Source organism: Mercenaria mercenaria, chromosome 2 (assembly GCF_021730395.1).
Source record: "Mercenaria mercenaria strain notata chromosome 2, MADL_Memer_1, whole genome shotgun sequence".
In the NCBI taxonomy this organism is placed as follows: domain Eukaryota; kingdom Metazoa; phylum Mollusca; class Bivalvia; order Venerida; family Veneridae; genus Mercenaria; species Mercenaria mercenaria.
This window is the reverse complement of record NC_069362.1, coordinates 29,171,304-29,190,698: the sequence shown is the minus strand read 5'-3', so window position 1 is coordinate 29,190,698 and position 19,395 is coordinate 29,171,304. Positions and strand designations below refer to the sequence as shown.

General features: G+C 36.7%; 2 long non-coding RNA genes across 2 annotated transcripts; both read left to right on the top strand.

The window, feature by feature from the left end:
• Positions 1-2,897: 2,897 nt before the first annotated feature.
• On the top strand, positions 2,898-4,061 carry LOC128552620 (uncharacterized). Its single transcript, XR_008369124.1, has 2 exons — positions 2,898-3,633; positions 3,902-4,061. It is a non-coding gene; the product is annotated as an uncharacterized LOC128552620 (long non-coding RNA).
• Positions 4,062-7,161: 3,100 nt separating this feature from the next.
• On the top strand, positions 7,162-17,771 carry LOC123562642 (uncharacterized). Its single transcript, XR_006688594.2, has 2 exons — positions 7,162-7,297; positions 12,106-17,771. It is a non-coding gene; the product is annotated as an uncharacterized LOC123562642 (long non-coding RNA).
• Positions 17,772-19,395: the final 1,624 nt, after the last annotated feature.

Genomic DNA, 19,395 nt, shown 5'->3' with positions numbered 1-19,395 from the left:
TTTTGTTTAGGTCCGCCTTTTCTGGTAAACTCTAAGAGCTACCTACAACTTTGAAACTTTGCGCACTTGTTTGTCATCATTAGGTGACTGTGTAGACCAAGAACCACAGAACTTTGTGATATGCATTGTGTCAAAATTATGGCCCTTTTTGTACTAAATTTGAATTTCTTGGTTAAATTTTTTTGTTTAGGTCCCCTTTTTCTTAAAACTGTACGAACTACAGCTTTGAATCTTTGCACACTTGTTTATCATCATTAGGTGACTGTGTGTAGGCCAAGAATCATGAGTACGCTGATAAGCATTTGTCAAAATTATTGCCCTTTATGTACTTCGAAAATTTGAGTTTCTTGATTAAAACTTTTGTTTAGGTCCACCTTTTCTTAAAACTATACGAGCTACAGCTTTGAATCTTTGCACATTTGTTTATTATCATTAGGTGACCGTGTGTACATATCAAGGACTAAGGTATTTTCATATCTGGAGCATAAATGATGTGTATGTTTTCATATTTTCTTTGTCTGGAATGTCTAAGGTACCCTTAAGGTGCCCCAAGAATTAATATAGGTTTCTGTTTTTACACATAGCGTTCTGTTTTTTCCCTAAAGGAAATACTAAAATGGGTAGCCACGGAAACATACGTCTAGGCAATGAAATAAACAGATGGCAGCTGTTCAGATGTACAATGTTATACAGCAGCTTTTGGAAAATACAGGGAGTGTACATGTATGTTTACTTTTTCTTTTTTGTGGCAACACTTTGATACATTTGTTTTACACATGCCTTTTGTATCTATACACACAACTGCAACAGGGGCTCAATGGAAACGTGTCTCTACGTCTAGGCATTGGTAAAATGGGTGACCAACGTTCAGAGTTTGGAACATACAGGGTGTGTATGTTTACTTTTTAGCTCATCTGAGCCAAAGGCTCATGGTGAGCTTTTGTGACCGCTCAATGTCCGTCGTCAGTCGTGCGTCCGTCAACATTTTCTAAAAAAAGTCTTCTCGAAAACCACTTGGCAGAATTACACCAAACTTCACAGGGATGATCCTTGGGTGGTTGTCTTTCAAAATTGTTCAAAGAAATTAATTCCATGTAGAACTCTGGTTGCCATGGCAACCGGAAGGAAAAAAACTTTAAAAATCTTCTTATCCAAAACCGCAAGGCATAGAGCCTTGATATGTAGCATGTGACATAATCTTATGGTCCTCTATCAAGATTGTACAAATTGTGCCCCTGGGGTGAAAAGAGGCCCCGCCCCGGCGTCACAAGTTTTACATAGACTTATATAGTAAAAACTTTAAAATCTTCTTGTCTAAAACACATGACATAGGCCTTTGATATTTTGCATGTAGATTGCCATGTGGTCCTCTACCAGAATTGTTCAAATTATGCCCCTGGGGTGAAAAGAGGCCCTGCCCCGGAGGGGGGGAGGGGGTCTCATGTTTTGCATAGACTTGTATAGGAAAAAAACTTTAAAAATCTTCTTGCCTGAAAATGCAAGTCCTAGGCTTTTGATATTAAATATGTTGCATTTCCTAGTGTTTCTCTAACAAGTTTTTTTCAGATTATGCCCCTGAGGTGAAAAGAGGCCCCATCCCGGAGGTCACTTATAATTATGAGTTTTATAAGTAAAAATACTTCAAAACGTATCAGGTCATATTTACTAGACTGTTTAATTATAATTACCTGATTACCCAAGCGATTAGGGATCACTTGACTGTGACCTTGACTACTGACCTACTTTTTTTGTTTGTTTTTTTAAGATACAGCCTTGAAATTTGGATGACATGTACAGTTTTGCACACCAATCTTAAAACTGTTTTTCAGTGACCATGAATGTTACCTATTGACCTACTTTCTAATATTTTAGCATCAGTTTGTCATTTGAAACATGTGGCTCATATTACTCAGGTGAGCGATTCAGGGTCAAAAGTTGATATACTAGTTTCTCTTTTTACACATGCCTCCCTGTATCTGTACATTTAACAGGGCTACCGTGAACACTTTCCACCACGTCTTGGCAATGGTATGACCGACGTTTAGATGTACAAAGTTTTACGACGATTTTGGAGCATAATATAGGGTGTGTATGTTTACCTTTTCTTACATGTGGCAACACTTTGATATATTTGTTGCTCTTTTTACACATGCCTCTCTGTATGTATACACGCAACAGGGTCACCATGGGAACGTACCGCCACAAATACATATAGACAATGACTGACGTTCAAATGAGCAGATTTTAGAGCATATACGGTTAGTACATGTTTGTCTACTTTTCCTTTTAAATTATGTGGCAACGCTTTGATGCATTTGTTTTTGTTTTTACACATGCCTTTCTGTATTAATACATACAACTTTAACAGGGTTACCATGGAAACGTACTTCAATGTCTAGGCAATGGTATATTGGATGGGCAACGTTTAGATGTACAAAGTCATACAGCAGATTTTAGAGCAAAAAGGGTGTGTATGTTTACTTTTTGTTTCTTTCTTTGTGATGTCACTTTGATATATTTGTTTTTCATTTTACACATACTCCTCTGTATCTATAAACACAACAGGATTACCATGAAAACTAACTTCTACATCTAGGCAATGGTGTAAGTGAATGGCGGCGTCCAAATCTACGAACAGCAGTGAGAGAAATCCTGCAACCGATAACGATCACGTGACAAACGCTTAGCTTTAAATAGTCTAAGCTTTCCTAGGACCCGCAAAACTTGAATATAAAGAAACATTTGGATAATATGTGCGGTTATTGAAAACTCAATCTACCTTGCAAGTGTTTTTCTGTGTAATTCTTGGTGTTCGGTGTTTGCTGTTTTGTCAGGGATTTGCTTGGCTATTTGATTGTGTTTTTGGTGTTTGTTGTGGTGTTTGTGGTGGTGTTTTGGTGTTTGTTGTGTTTTTGGTGTCTTCTGTGTGGTCTTATCATGTTTGTGTTGTTTTGTTAAAATGGGCGTTTGGTGCGAATTGTATGTCGCATTTAGTTCTTCATAGTTCGTTCCGGTCCAAGATGATTTTCTTTCTGCCATTAGCAATACATTATATGTACACATTTACTGCGCTGTGATTAATTTGTTTTACGTTTTCCATCAGTTTTAGATAACTGCAAAGATATGTCATGAAATTTTCAGACGACAGATATTGGGTGCAGGCGAGATCAGGATTGAACACGCGAAGGCTGCAAAGACATGCCTTGAAATATGCAGACGACAGACATGCGGTGCAGACGAGATCTGGGTTGAACGCGCGAAATTGTTTTATTTTGTTTCTGCGTTTACTCTTTTTGTTTTGCATTTCTTGTTTCTACTAGAATGCTGGGGTATGTATACTTGAAGAAAAAAGACGCAGACGGACATGGAAATGCAGACCAAGCAAAATGTGCGTTTGTCTTATGATGAACAGGTATGTAAATTGCTACTTATGTTATCCTTTTTTATGCATTTTTACAACCTTAGTGGCTGATGTTTACAAGCACCTGTGAATATATTATGTTGTAGACAATGCAATGGTTTAGCGGATGGTGCAGCTATTGTACATGATATTGACTACAAGCACGCGCGTGGATGTCATGTTGTAGATTCACATTGGTTAAGTGGATTCTGCAACTTGATCCTTTTTCTAAGGTATGTAATTTTTCTGACCGGTACAATCAGATAATTTCGTTTGATAGCTTTTTTGCAGTTTTCATCCCGCAAGTTACGCACATTCATTTTCATTTTAATAAATTTTCTATAAATCTTATATTTTCTGGTTATCGTATGGTCGTACATGGTTTTAATTCTTTTTTTAGCTTTCTGATTTTTCTTAATTGTTAGATAATAACTACCAGTATTCAGTTAAGCAGTGCGTAACCTTAAACCTTTAGAAAGCAAAGAACTATTTTTCTCATAGTAATTCTGGAGCGTGGGAATGTGCATTCAACTTCTGGCTATGGTGAAAGTAAAACTCCACGTATCGGACAAGAAACTCAAACCTATTCGATGAGAAACTCGGGCTATCGGGGGAGGAACCCGAACTATCCGACAGGAAGCAGTTTCCTGTACCATACACGTAAGTACTTGCTTATAATTTATATTGCACTTTGAATATAGGTCGGTAAATCAGTTTAATTACGCCAAGTAGGTTTTCATGATTGGTGTAATTGTACGTCGGGCTAATTGCTGTGTTGCGGTCTAAACAGGCAAGCGTTTGCTACCGTATAAGCCTGAGACGTGGTTCGAATTCGTGATTTTTGGTGTGTGACTTTGAAACCCATTTTCTTCTTTAAACCGTATCAAAGATTTTATAACAAACTTTTGTTTTCTGTCAGTAAAGAAACGAGGATATATCTATCTTTTCATATGTGTAAGTGTTGGTTTCTGAAAAACAGCGTGGCTGTTTATTTTATTGTATCAACAGGAAGAAAAATTTAGTTGATGGAACTACAGTTGTCGTAGAATTGCCTTACTGGTACTAAAAAGATGCCGATAACCAGGGACACTGGTCGATGTCGCTCATCAGAGGTGTTCTGGACACCTTATGTCAACATAATAATCAACTGTCCTCGACAAGGTAGGCTACTAAATCACTTTAGAATTGCTATTTAAGCGACGCGAGTTCGAGCCACAGTTTGTATTACACCTACGGTTTCTGACTTATCTGAGACAATGTTAAACGTGACACGCACAGCGAAAAGCTGTTGTTGATACAGGCTGACATTTGGTTCTGTGACATAACTTTCCTTTTTTCCTGAACATATTGAGAGATTTTTCAAGTTATGTAATCGCTGGTAGTTATTTAAATTTTACAATTTCGGTAACTAAACTTAAGGATTATATTGTCGTCATTATGTACGCTTATACTGGATTGTATAACTTGCAGACCCTTAAGGCGATGCATTTATGATGCGTTTGTTCCGGAAATGAAAAAAAAAACCTTTAAACTGAAGAGTGTATAACTTTACAAATCACGGATCGACTGTTTCACAAGATTAAAGGTCCAATACTAAGGAAAGTGAACATTTTAATTTCTTTTAAAAAGCACAGAAACTATTTCATTTTATTGGAAAATGAAACTTGGTATGTAGAAATTCGAAATAAATCGCAGTATATGTACAATTATTTTTCTATGAAGTATGAAGAAAGTTAAAAAGACCTGGGGGGTCATTCTGTCGATTCATTGAAATTTCAACATAATACACATACATTTCTTTGAGTTCCAAAGTCCTTCTGTAAATTTTGACCTGCCAATCTTCATTATTTAGTGTCTTGCAGAAGTCTATGCACTGGCTATGAAAAAAATTGCCAACTCACTTTCCCTTAGTAATGGACCTTTAACTGACTTGAAAAATAATTATTGGCATATACTGTCATATCTAATAGTGTAATAAAACTTATAAATGTAGGACTTATAGGTTATTAGATTTGTATCGAGAAATATGCATGAGTTATGCAGCGGAATTATTGCGCGACTTCAGGGCGCAATATTTCGTGAAAAAACGAGTGCATATTATCGATGCAAATCTAATAATTTCTATATTACATACGCATCTAAAGTGAAATTTATTTATTTATTTTGTTGGATTTAACGTCGCACCGTCAGACACATGATAGGTCATATGGCGACTTTCCAGCTTTAATGGTGGAGGAAGACCCCAGGTACCCCTCCGTGCATTATTGCATCATGAGCGGGCACCTGGGTAGAACCACCGACCTTCCGAAAGCCAGCTGGATGGCTTCCTCACATGAAGAATTCAACGCCCCAAAGGGAGGCTCGAACCCACATCGATGAGGGGCAAGTGATTTGAAGTCAGCGACCTTAACCACTCGGCCACGGAGGCCCCTCAAATATTTTAACAAAAAAAACTAAGTTTACTAGGCCCCGTTAAATGTGAAAATATTGACGTTTATTAACGGAGTTTATAACTGAGTGTGTGAGAATGTAATAAAAAATTTCAGCACTGTTCGATTGGTCAAGATAAAGTGGTTCTAGTGGAATTCAGCCCTTGGTGGACATATCGTCTGTATTTGCCCTGTACTGGTGATGGTAGAGAGCTCTTCCACAACTCGTGCACATATCAGAATCCTCAAGGTAGGCGACGAATTTATTCAGGTAAAGAGAAATGTTACTTCATAACGTTTTTTTTTTCTATTAGTTTGAACGTTATTTTATCTACTTTGTATGCAGATGATGAAATTAGATTCCATTAACATGGCATTGCGGAAAACAATTCTTCGGGCATGTATGTACTATATAAATCATTTTGCCACATAAATTCGTGACATGGTGTGCTCACCCGGCTATAATGTTCGACTTGACGGAACTTTGACCACAGCTTTTGATGAGGTGCTGGTACTAGTTAGAAACCAGCTAGCAAAATCATGAAAATAAACATGATTTCAAAACTACTTTCTACGAATCTGTTAAATGAATTCTAGAAGCTGTTTCAACCAAATGTATTTAAAATTAGCGAGCAAGTCACTCTGAAATTCAGATCTTATTTGTATTTATGTCACCAACGGATGTCCAAGAAATATACACATTGTTATTTGCAAACTGTTCACCTCTAAGAACTTTTTTCAGATGTACTTAGAAAATAATCATTTTTGCCTGCATTACAGGTAAACTATGATACGACGTAAATTATTAGAGATAAAGCACACTTTTAGCACAAGGCATAGTTTGGCGTGAATACTAGTAGTTCACAGTAACATTGCGAAATGGTACTCGTTTCATTCGGGTTACCACTTTACTCGGACTTTATCACAGAACCCCTGTTTAAAACCTCAAATTTTATTTTAAATAAAAGTAATCAATATTATTAGTATCCAAATTAAACTTGAAATGTTTTCATTTTAACATCCTCTAAGACATGTGAGGTTAAAAACATCTTTCTGATTAGTCAGTTAGAATTTCTGACCTGCTATATATTTTATTTTGTATAAACAATGTTATAACCATAATTTCCCCCCTTGCTTATTGCTCAAGTCATTAAGTTTAAATATTGGCCACCAACTTTCAGCAAAACAGTTTCCTTGAAGTGAAAGAATTCAACGACCTCGAGCGAGACTTGAACCCACGCAGATATGTGCAATTGCCAATTATTAAGCGATATATAGCATATTTTCATTGAATTGCATGAATTTCGCTTGTTACTGTTATAAGTATGATATTTTTTCAGGTTTAAAACGACAGGAAGACAGTGTTCTACATCGTTGAAAGAAAAAGAATCGATTCCAGATCGTGCCGTCCTGTGTTTGTTGTTTTCGACAGTTGAAGGGAGAGTCCGGTGTATGCCAGATACTATCTGTAAGAAATTTATGATTAATTTTGTACCATTTATTCTGAAATACCTTGTTTTAAACACAATTATACAAATTATATAGAGAGCTATCCTACTCGGCGTCCGTAGCCATTATGCTAGTTTCTTGGCGAAAGTTTTTTTTCTCCTATTCTATTCGTCCCGGCGCCGGCGTTGGCGTCGGCGTTGTCGTCGGCTTAAGCTTTCTTGGTTAAAGTTTTTCGGCAACCTTTGTTTTTCTGTCATATCTTTATTACTATTGCTTATATCTCACTGTAACTTCACATAAACATTGTCCAGCATACAAACAATGTATGTGTATGGGCTGAGCCCATTATACCCAAGGTCAAGGTCACCAAGCTGTTATACTTAGGTTATTTTTAAGATTAAAGTTTTTCGGCAACCTTTGTTTTTTTTGTCATATCTTTGTTACTATTGTTTATATCTTACTGTAACTTCACATAAACATTGTCCAGTATACAAACAAAGTATGTGTAAGGGCTGAGCTCATTATACCCAAAGTCAAGGTCACTAAGGTGTTATACTTAGGTTATTTTTAAGATTAAAGTTTTTCGGCAGCCTTTGTTTTCCGTCATATCTTTTTTACTGTTGCTTATATCTTACTGTAACTTTACATAAACATTGCCCAGCATACAAAGTACGTGTAGGGACTGGGCCAATTATACCCAAGGTCAAGGTCACCAAGGTCTTATACTTAGGTTATATTTAAGGTTAAAGTTTTTCGGCAACCTTTGTTTTTCTGTCATATCTTTTTTACTTTCGCTTATATCATACTGTAAGTTCACATAAACATTGTCCATCATACAAACAAAGTATGTGTAGGGGCTGGGCCCATTTTACCCTAGGTCAAGGTCACCAAAAAGTCATACTTTGTATTATTTTCATGTTAAATTTTTTCGAAATTTCGTTTATAGACATTTCATGCAATATAAGATAAAGGCTTGAAACTTAAAATGTATCTTTATCATCATCATCTGCATGTATGGTAACAATCCCCACAACTTGGATTGTAGTTTTGACTGAATTATGCCCCTTTATACTTAAATATTTTACAAACTTCGTTTTCTGGACATAACTTTGATACTATATAAGATAATGACTTGAAACTCAAAATATATCTTTATCATCATCAACTGCGTGTGTTGTAACAATCCTAATAACTCAGATTTGTGTATTTGATGGAATTATGCCCCTTGGTATATCTTCCTTTAAAAGCAAAGGTCTCTTATTCAGACATCTATTCATTTTACTGTCACATCCCCGAATAATGGAGCGCGTTGTCTTACGACAGCTCTTGTTAAATTTTTTGTTAAAGTTAAATATCTCTGTTACTATTAAAACTTTTGACTTGAAACTCAAAATAGTTATTTACTATTAAAATCTACACCAGGAGACACAATTTCCGTAACTCTGATTTGAATTTTGACAGAATTAGAATTATGCCCCTTTTTAACTTAAATTTTTGGTTAAAGTTTTTGATAAAGTCAAATATCTCTGTTACTGTCAAAGCTTTTGACTTGAAACTTAAAATAATTGTTTACCATCGAAGTCTACACCAGGAGAAATAATCTCCATAACTCTGATTTGAGTTTTAACAGAATTATGTTCATTTTTATGCCTCCACTTTGGGGGTAGGGGGCATGTAGATTTGCCCTTGTCCGTCCGTCTGTCTGTCCGTCCTTCCGGGAATGTTGTGTCGCGCCTAGCTCCAAAAGTATTTGATGTAGAGTCACAAAACTTTACGGGAATGTTGGTCAGCATATGAAGTTGTGCACCTGGGGTTTTGCGTCTGGATTCATTCAGACATGTAGGAGTAATGGCCCTTGACTTTGTAAATATTGGTCATTTTAGTTTTGTGTCGCGCCTAGCTCCAAAAGTATTTGACATAGAGTCACAAAACTTTACAAGAATGTTGGTCAGCATGTGCTCCTGGGATTTCGCGTCCAGATTCATCCAGTCATGTAGGAGTTATGGCCCCTGACTTAGTAAAAATTTGGTCATTTTAATGTTGTGTCGCTCCAAAAGCATTTGACATAGAGTTACCAAAGTTTACAGGGATGTTGGTCAGCGTATGCAGTTGCGCACCTAGGGTTTTGCATCCAGATTCATTCAGTCATGTAGGAGTTATGGCCCCTGACTTAGTTAAAAAATTGGTCATTTTAATGTTGTGTCGTGCTTAGCTCCAAAAGTATTTGACCTAGAGTCACCAAAGTTTACAGGAATGTTGGTCAGCATGTTCAGTTGTGCACCAAGGGTTTTGCGTCCGGATTCATTAAGTCGTGTAGGAGTTATGGCCCTTGACTTACTAGTAGTTTAAACTTGGTCATTTTAAGGTTGTGTTGGTTGCACGTAGCTCCAAAAGTATTTGAATTAGAGTTATCAAAGTTTACAGGAATGTTGGTCAGCATGTGCAGTTGTGCACCTGGGATTTCACGTCCGGATTCATTCAGTATTATAGGAGTTACGGCCCCTGACCTAGGAAAAATTTGTCATTTTTATGTCATGTAGTGGGGGAATCTGTGTCCCATGGACACATTTCTAGTTTACTTAGAATTTTTTTGTTAAAATATTTGAGGTGCCTCCGTGGCCGAGTGGTTAAGGTCGCTGACTTCAAATCACTTGCCCCTCATCGATGTGGGTTCGAGCCTCACTCAGGGCGTTGAATTCTTCATGTGAGGAAGCCATCCAGCTGGCTTACGGAAGGTCGGTGGTTCTACCCAGGTGCCCGCTCGTGATGAAATAATGCACGGAGGGGCACCTGGGGTCTTTTTCCACCATTAAAGCTGGAAAGTCGCCATGTGACCTATCATGTGTCGGTGTGACGTTAAGTCAAAAAAAAATGATTAAGTCAAATATCTCTGTTACTATTAAAGCTTTTGACTTGAAACTCAAAATAGTTATTTACTATCAACGTCTACACCAGGAGACCCAATTCCCATAACTCTGATTTTGACAGAGTTATGTCCCTTTATAACTTGGATTTTGTTTTACTGGCAAAGCTCCAATTCAGTCAGTTACTGAGAAAAGTAAAGCGCGCTGTCTTAATGTCATCTCTTGTTAACTTAGAATTGTTGGTTTACGTTTTTGATAAAGTCAAATATCTCTGTTACTATCAAAGCTTTTAACTTGAAACTTAAAATACTTATTTACCATCAATGTCTTTACCAGGAGAAACAATTCACATAACTCTTTTTTGAATTATGACAAAATAATGCCCCTTTTTATGCCCCCAAAGGGAGGCATATTAGTTTTCAACTGTCCGTCCGTTCGTTAGTTCGTTCGTTCGTCACAACGTTAACTTTTTGCATGAAGGCACTTTACTCGCGAACCACTACACCCAGGACCTTAAAACTTCACCTGCTGATAGTACTTATTAAGTACACGACCCCTACTGACTTTGGCGTTACCAGGTCAAAGGTCAAGGTCACCGGGGCCAACGTTAACTTTTTGCATGAAGGAACTTTACTCGCGAACCACTGCACCCAGGACCTTCAAACTTCACCTGCTGATAGTACTTATTAAGTACACGACCTCTACTGACTTTGGGGTTACCAGGTCAAAGGTCAAGGTCACAGGGGCCAACGTTAAGTTTTTGCATGAAGGCACTTTACTCGCGAACCACTGCACCCAGGACCTTCAAACTTCACATGCTGATAGTACTTATTGAGTACACAACCCCTTCTGACTTTGGGGTCACAAGGTCAAAGGTCAAGGTCACAGGGATCAATGTTAACTTTTTTCATGAAGGAACTTTACTCGCGAACTATTGCACCCAGGACCTTCAAACTTCGCATGCTGATAGTACTTATTGAGTACACGACCCCTACTGACTTTGGGGTCACCAGGTCAAATGTCAAGGTCACTAGGTCAAAGGTCAAGGCGCTGCGGGGGCATTTGTCACCATAAGTGACAGCTCTTAACTTAGAAATTTTGTTAAAATTTTTGATAAAGTCAAATATCTATATTACTATTAAAGCTTTTGATTTGAACTCAAAATAGTTATTTACTATCAAAGTCTTTTTTTTACTGGCAAAGCTCTAATTCAGAGTCAAGCACTGAGAAATGTCGAGCGCGCTGTCTTACGGACAGCTCTTGTTACTTAGAATTTCAGGTTGTTACTTAGAATTTCAGGTTAAAGTTTTGGTGCACATAACTCTATCTCAGTTATTACTGAACGAATTTGATTCAAACTTAAAATAGTTATTCACCTTATCACCCACATCATATGACACAAGGTGCATAACTCAAACAGCATTATTTCATGAATTATTCCCCCATTTCACTTAGAATTTCAGGTTAATGTTTCGGTACACTTTCACCCTGTCTCCGTTATTACTAAATGGATTTGATTCAGACTTAAAGTAGATGTAACACATCATCATCCACATCATATGACACAAGGTCTTGCACCAATATTTTATAAATTATGCCCCCCTTTCGCTTATAATTATACTTATATAGTGTTTTGATACACTTTATCTTTATCTTACTTATATATTGATATTTTGTCAGGACTCAAGCTATTGTGCAATATCTACATCCTACATTGGAGTCATTTAACATTCCAGTGACAGCTCCAACTTCCTCATATGTGCCCCGTTTCACTACGTAGCATCAAAATAGTCGAGCGTGCTGTCACTAGTTTTTGGTATTTTTTTTCCTGCAAAGGAAGAGGAGATGTATAGTTCTACTGATTATTCTGAGAAGAAAAAAAGGAAGATTTGGTTTAAGTTGATTTTACCTTTAAGTTACATCTTGAAGTATTTTTATCCTAATTATTTGTCATCATTTTCAGATTGATTTCAGACACTCTAGTGAGAAATATATGCAGAAGAAAGAACCAAGTATGATAAATCCACGACAGACCTGGCACAAGCATAAAGCATGACGCCACAACAGCCTCCACGACAAAAGCATAGTTAAACAAATTAGACATAAGCTAACTTGTATATAATTATACCCCAACGTACAAAGTATATTGGGCTATGTTGGAGTCACGCATGTCCAGTCCATCCGTCCGTCCGTTCGTTTGTCCACTATGGCCGCTGGTATGATTTTCATACTACTGACATAAATTATAAACCACATCAGGACGATGTACAGAGCGCTCAACCTAGGTCACAAGGCCCAAGGTCAAGGTTACTCGTGGAGGTCAAAGGTCAAATACCTTAGCTTTATGTCCGCTCTAATTGTCTAAACGGCTTTAAAACATTTAGCTTGACTGTTAGAAGATTAAGGAGGATTACTGTACCTGCCCTGACGTCTGTGTCACTGTCACCGTTGCATTGAAAGTTAAAATTTTAGGACAAGCTTCTTAGCGTCACTGTATATCTTCTTACTACTGCCCTTATTTAAAATAATTTAACATGAGACTTCACATAAGTGTTGGTCTTGGTAAGAGAAAGACATCTACATGTATTAGTTTAGGAACAAGTATCATAAATGTCAAAGTCACTGTCTTAAATATTGTGATAGTGCTGGTTAAAGTTTCATGATGAGCTTCTCAATTTCACAATAAACCTCACATAAGGATTGATCTTAGAACTTGGCAGAAATCTTTTTGTTTAGGGTCGGGTTGCTCAAAGGTCAAGGTTACTGGGGTCAGATTTTGTAACAGTGTTGGTTAAAGTCTTGTGGCACATTTCTCAATTTGACTTATATCTCATAACGTTTCCTAGAACTGGTATCCCTCATGTCCTATCCTTTTTAGCTATACCCATACTTCATCTACGTTCCTCCCGACATCAAGCCAAAAATGCATTCCATACAAAAACTTATATTTCATGTTTCCATCAACTCCTCTACTCCGCTGTCTTCACCTACCACCTCCACCCCATTTTACCTAACCTTTACCCTCGCCCCTTACCCCGCCCCCTCCATAAAAAGGATAAAAAACTCCTTTTCGATCTCACACAGTTACTTGTAATGATAACAAAATCTTGTTAAACATTTTCCTTATAGTCGAGCAGACACAATTAACTCAGATCGCTAGGTCCAAGGTCAAGGTCACACCTAAAAATCAAAAGTTATGATGACAAAAATTTACTTTCCCTTTATCAAAGTGAGGTCTGAGGTATTAATCGACGTCAGTGATGACCTTAGTTGATCAGGTGTTAGTGGCATAAATGTGTAACATTTGCTTTATTGGGGGTAGTGGGGTGGGTGTGGGGGATAAAGGAATGGTCTCTGTCCATTCGTCTGCTCGTCCGTCTGCCCTTCCGTAACACTTTTATGTCCTAAGCCACTTGAAGGATTTTCATGAAACTAGGGTCAAATGATCACATCAAGACGATGCTCAGAACTTATGAGTTTGCCATGTCGGCTCAAGGTCAAGGTCACAACTCAAGGTCAAAGGTTTTAGCCTTCCATTTCGTGTCCGTTCTGTATCTCTTAAACCTCTTGAAGGAATTTTATAAAACTCGGGTCAAATGATCACCTCGGCAAGAGGATGTGCGGAACTTATGAGTCAGCCATGCCGGCTCAAGAACAAGGTCACAACTTAGGGTTAAAGGTTTGAACCTTCCATTTTGTGTCCGCTTTGTATCTCCTAAACCCCTTAAAAGATTTTCCTGAAACTTGGGTCAAATTATCACTTCATCAAGACACTGTGTAGAACTCATGAGTCAGCCATGTTGGCTCAAGGTCAAGGCCACAACTTGGGATCAAAGGTTTGAGCCTTCCATTTTGTGTCCACTCTGTATCTCCTAAACCCCTTGAAGGATTTTCATTTAACCTTGTCAAATGATCACCTCATCAAGATGATGTGCAGAATCTGTGAGTTAGCCATGCCGACTCAAGATCAAGTTCATAAAGGTATGAGTCTTCCATTTTGTGTACACTATATCTCCTATACCCCTTGAAGGATTTTCATTAAACTTGGACCAAATGATTACCATATCAAGAACTCATGATTCGGCTATGTCAACTCAAGGTCAAAGTCACAACTCAAGGTCAAAAGTTTGAGCTCTGTATATTCTAAACCCCTTTTTCAGAAAACTTTGATCAAATGATCAACTCCTCAAGAATTCATAAGTCAGTCATGGCAGTTCAAGGTTAAGGTCACAGCTCAAGGTAAAACGTTCAAGTTACCCTTTTACTATCCATATCAGTGGCGGGGGTTTTAGCTGTCTTTCAGACTGCCATGTAATCATTGATTTTAGGGCGGGAGATATTTGTTTGTTTCAGTGTAAGATCGATCAAATCATTCTAAATACAGCTTATTACAATGTAAACTCTGGTGTTCAAGCGTGAAAAATAATCGATTTTACTATAAATCAAAGAAATTTTATATTATGCAATTAAATATATGTATACTATAAATCAAAGAAGTTTTATATTATGTAATTAAATATAGATCTACGTGTACTAAATTGTACACATTTTACAAGTATAACATCTCACCCAGCGCGTAACGTTATAATTCATATTCTTTCGTGTTAAATTGATGTTGCGTGCAAGTGAAAACTGTATTTGGATTTCTTACTTCTGAAACAGTGGGTTTATCAGGGTATAACCTATCGTTATATTTCAATAATAGCTGAAAACATGGCAAGAAATTCAATAAAACTATAAAATGTAGCGATAAAATCATAGCTCTTTTATTTATTCAAACACACTTTCTACTGCACTTTGTCTGGTTGGTATTAAGTAATTTTAGCCTCATTTCTTGTTCACTGAATTTTACACTGTTTGGTATAACACATAATCGACACCTTACTTTATGCACTAGCATTAACTCGTGAGGCTAAAATGACTTTTGAAGCAACTCTGTCCATTGTCAGTAGATCTAACAATGTGTTAATCTGGTAAATCTTTAAGAACGATGGGTCGAAAGTTTAGCTGATCAAATATTTAGTAGAATTGCTGGCAAATTTTTAGGTTTTAGACCTCGCTTTAAATGATTACTGGAATATAACGTTAAATTATAACATGATAAACTCATTGTTTCAAACGGAGAGAAACTAAAATAGAATCTATGATTTTTCACTAGTACGGAACAACACTTGAACGCAAAAGGATATTAATTGTATGTAAGAACTGGAAATTTGCTTCAAATAGAAAAAAGTCTCTATTATACTTCTTACAAAAACACTAAAATAATACACGCCAAACTATTAAAACCTAAAAGAAATATGTATATCGCGTAGACATATTTAACTTTATTCCAACAGCATTGTGACGTCATGAAATATAGCATGACGTTACACATGGCGCAGGTCTCAGCGCAGTTAATTAAACAAGATAACATGAGATAAATTTATTTTAACTCTGCAAGATAATAAAGCGGTACAAAAAGAAGCGATGAGTTTTTCAATTAGTAATAAATTAAGAATTAAAATGAACGTGCAATACATGTATACATATATAAATCTGGTATAATAATAATAATGATGATGATGATGATGAAGATAGATAAGTTTTTAAATTAATTAAACATTAAGAATAAAGATGAAGGCGCAATACATATATACATATATAAATCTGATATAATAATAATAAAAATAATAATAATGATGAATCAACTTTCTCGTAATGCCGAAAATTAACTTTCACTCGGGAACACCAGTTTTCACTTTATTCGGTGAAAGAAATTTCGATCTTATACGGAAACCAACACATGTCCCATTTCTATATATTTTTACAGCAGTAGTAGGTAACAAACATCCATAGTTTGAGGATATATGGCTTAAAAGTAAGTTTTCACAACCTAGGACTGAAATCATTTTAACTGCTGTTAGATATTTTTTGTTTTATGTTCCCAAGATATTCCCGTGAAGAAATTTCACTTCACATTATTATTCCTCAAGACCAGATGACAATGTCATGTTGAAGACATCTATGCCTGATGGCCAAAGCCAAAGGTCACATTTCAAGGTCAAAGGTCAGATATTTAGTTTTTGATCCATAAGTTCTGTGCCTAGGAGGGTTTTATTACTTAATGGATTTGATTCAAACTAAAAATATTGTTCAACATCTTCACCCATATCATATGACACAAGGTTCATAACTCTTACACCAATATTTCATAACTTATGCCGCCCCCTCTCCCATTTTTACTTAGAATTTAAGGTTAAAGTTTTTATACGATTTCACACTCAGTTATTACTAAATGGATTTGATTCAGACTTACAATAGATGTTCCATCTTATTAACCACATCATGTGACACAAGATGCTTAACTCTGACACCAATTTTTCATGAATTATGTCCCCTTTTACTTAGAATTTAAGGTTTTGATGCATTTCCACTATATTTTAGTTATTACTAAATGGATTCAAACAAAAAAGATGTTCCTCCTTTTCAACCACATCATGTGACACAAGGCGCATAGTTCTGACACAATTTTTTCATGAATTTTGTCCCCTTTTACTTTGTATTTAAGGTTAATTTTGATGCATTTTCAGTATATCTTATATATACAACTTTTGTGCCTGGAAGGGGTTTATTACTTAATGGCTTTGATTCAAACTTAAAATAGTCGTTCCACATCATCACCCACATTATATGGCACAAGGTGCATAACTCATGCACCAATATTTCCTGAATAATGCCCCCTTTTTGGTAAAAAAATTACTTGTTTCATGTTTTGAAATTGTTACACTTTATCTGCACCTCTCTCATAATTTGAAATATTAACACAGACTCAAGCTGTTGTGAAACAATTATCCACCATTGTAGTCATTAAACACTATAGTGACAGTTCTTGACAGATTTAAATTTTTTGCCACACAGGTGTAACATCATAAAATACAATTTTGATGCATTTTCACTATGTCTCAGTTATTACGATATGCAAATGATTCAAACTTGAAGTAGATGTTCCACATCATCACCCACATCATATGGCACAAGTTGTATAACTCTTGCACCAATATTTTCTGAATTATGTCCCCTTTTCGGTTGGAATTGTACTAATATAGTGTTTTCATACACTTTATTTGTACCTCTCTTATAACTTGATATTTTTAACACAGACCAGGCTATTGTGCAATTTTCATCCACCATTGGAGTCAAATCAAACACTTCAGTGACAATTCTTGACAGATATAAATGTTTTCGTACACAGGTCACCAACTGAACACACATCATAAAATACAGGTCAAGTTCGATTTAAATTGCACTTTCTTTTGGACATGACTTTCTTATGATTGCCATTCTTCTGTGACAAGACGGTATTGTGGGGGTATTCGTCACTCCAGTGACAGTTCTAGTTCTGCTTGCTGGTTGTTTCTTAATGACAGTCAAAACTTTATATATATTCCTTCGATAACATTTTTTCTGGCGGTGTTTTACGTGTTTAGTGAAAGCATAGTTCAAAGCAATGATTTTATTGTACATGTATTCAATTTTAAAAACATTCTTCAGATTGAATATTTTCATTATGGTTATACTCTACAATGTCATTTGTGACTACGTATGCTATTTATTGCAGCTTGAGAAATGAATAAAATACCATACAGTTGTGTTGTTTATTTTGTTTAAATAAAATATAACATACAGTTGCATTGATTACTGATGTTCCTTTCCTTTAATAGGTTTATTTCCTTCATACCATTTGCAAAATGCAGGTTACAGTTGTTACCTTGTACTGTCAGATTACCCCGACTCGTCTGCTGTCATGCAGTTACTTTCCCTTCCCATATTGGCGCCATCTGCAAATACCTCCATTTATATGTACTTGCCCTACCCCTTTGACACCATCTGCATTATAAACGAAAGGTTGCATAACCTGCTTCTTTTTCAATCAAGATATATATATATATATATATATATATATATATATATATATATATATATAACCGACCTTTTCTATCTACAGCTTCTTTATTTACCCCCTAGTAATTTGTAGGAACTTTGTAGCACAGCATTTGCAAAATCATGGGTGAGTTACTGTTACATCTATTCCCATAAAAGGGGAGGTTAACTGACAAACTTTTCATCCAAAACTAATTCCCTTTACCAATAAACGCCATTCCTGAATGGGAGGTTGCCCTAAGACCTCTTTTCCATGCAAAGTTACTTACCCTATCCCATTGATTTGCAAAACATGTTTTTATTAGAAATTGCTTCCCCAACAGCTCTGTCGCCGTTTGCAAAATTAAGTGGAGGTCACCGACCTTTCTTCCACTAAAGGTCACTTCCCTAACCCCCATGACACTATTCGCAAAATTAAGGGGAGGTCACTAACCGACCTGTGCTTTTCAATTAAAGATAACTTCACCTACCTGCATTGACGCCTTGTTCAATTAAGGGGAGGTCACTAACCGACTAGTTCTTTTACCATTAAAGAATATTTCACCTACCTGCCTGCACGCCATTTGCTAAACTAAGGGGAGGTCACTAACCGACCAGTTCTTTTTCAATTAAAGATTACTTCCCCTACCCGCCTTGACGCCATTTGCTAAATTAAAGAGGTCACTTACCGACCTGGTTTTTCCATTTAAGATTACTTCCACTTCCCGCCTTGATGTCATTTGTTAAATTAGGAGGAGGTCACTTATCGACATGTTTTTTTCCATTTAAGATTATTTCCCCTTCCCGCCTTAACGCCATTTGTAAAATTAATGGGAGGTCACTCTATCCGACCTGGATTTTTCCACACAAGAATACTTCACCTTCCTACCACGCCATTTGCAAAATTAAGGGGCGGTCACTCTTACAGACCTGGTTATATTTTCCATTAGGAATTACTTCCCCCACCCACCTTGACGCCATTTGCAATATCAAGGGGAGGTCACTAACCGACCTTGGCTTTTTTCCATTAAAAGTTACTTCCCCTACCAGCCTTGACGCCATTTGCAAAATTACGGGGAGGTCACTCTGTTTTTTGCATTAAGAGTTACTTCCCCTACCTGTCTTGACGCCATTTGCAAAATTAACGGGAGGTCACTCTAACTCAGTTTTTTGCATTAAGAGTTACTTCCCCTACCTGCCTTGACGCCATTTGCAAATTTAAGCGGAGGTTACTCTAACCAACCTTGGTTTCTTCTATTAAGAGTTACTTCCCCTACCTGCCTTGACGCCATTTGCAAAATTAAGGGGAGGTCACTCTAACTTACTCAGTTTTTTTTTCCATTAAGAGTTA